Source organism: Psammomys obesus, unplaced genomic scaffold (assembly GCF_907164565.1).
Source record: "Psammomys obesus unplaced genomic scaffold, mPsaObe1.curated_primary_1811, whole genome shotgun sequence".
Lineage (NCBI taxonomy): Eukaryota > Metazoa > Chordata > Mammalia > Rodentia > Muridae > Psammomys > Psammomys obesus.
In genome coordinates, this window is record NW_026596088.1 from 638,065 (window position 1) to 638,936 (window position 872).

Sequence of the window (872 nt, forward strand, 5' to 3'; positions counted from 1 at the left end):
TCCTCCAAGGAGACCTGACCGAGGTGGGGGGAGGGGGGGAGGGCCACTTAAGGCAGGCTGTCAGCCGCTTAGCCTTTCGGCCTCCCGCTGAGTCTGCCCACCCAACCTTTGCTCTCACCTCCTAGTCACCAGCCCAGGCATACCAACCCCAACCCAGGGTGAGTCCAAACAAAGGCCGGTCTCGGGGGACCCGCTGCAGCCGAATCTAAGATCAGCTTAACTGGGCGGCTGGCCGGAGCCTTTGGAGAGAGAGTACGGGCCACAAATCTGGAGACCTTCGCCGGCCTCTGAGCTCCCCCCAAAAGTTTATCGTGCACGATCCCTCTAGACGCAGGGGAAGGGGCGTCCTCAGCCACTTCCTTGCTTCCGTAACCCCCCTCCCATTCTTTTCCCAGGCCGTGGGATGCAAAGGGTTAAATCCCATAGAGCTGATGTTCTGACTCCAGGCTAGAGGGGCCCGGGAAGCTGGGGTCACTTCCTGCTCCGTCCCAGTCACCCTGAACTGGTCCCCGGGTCCTCAGCCTGGAATCACCCCTTGAGAAGGACCCCAGAGTTCTCGACATCCAGCCCGTCCCCCGAGGCAGGGCACTTAGGGGTTAAGTCCCCTGGGGCTGGACTCAGCCTTCCGGCTATTCCCAGACCCCAGAGCCGTGAGTTGGGGCCGCTCGGGTTCCCGGGGTGGCCCGGAGGCCCGGGACAGCCGCCGGGGAACAATAGGGCCAAGGAGGCGGCGAGGGGCGCGGGGCGCAGGCCGGGCCCGGGGCGGCGGGGGCGGCGGCCGGGGGATTGTGGGAACCGCGCGAGGGCCTCCGGGGGGAGGGGAGGCGCGCGCGCCGGGAGAGCGGGTCCGGCCGGGGGCGGCGGGGCGGCCG

The 872-nt window shown here is 67.7% G+C and overlaps 1 protein-coding gene across 1 annotated transcript in view; it reads left to right on the forward strand.

Annotated features, from left to right (window-relative positions):
- Positions 1 to 490: 490 nt before the first annotated feature.
- The window catches only part of Znf629 (zinc finger protein 629), an 8,600-nt gene continuing 8,218 nt past the window's right edge, over positions 491 to 872 (forward strand). Inside the window, exon 1 of the mRNA XM_055627403.1 lies at positions 491 to 650. The gene's annotated coding sequence lies outside the window, so the exon portion shown is untranslated. The remainder of the gene's footprint in view (positions 651 to 872) is intronic.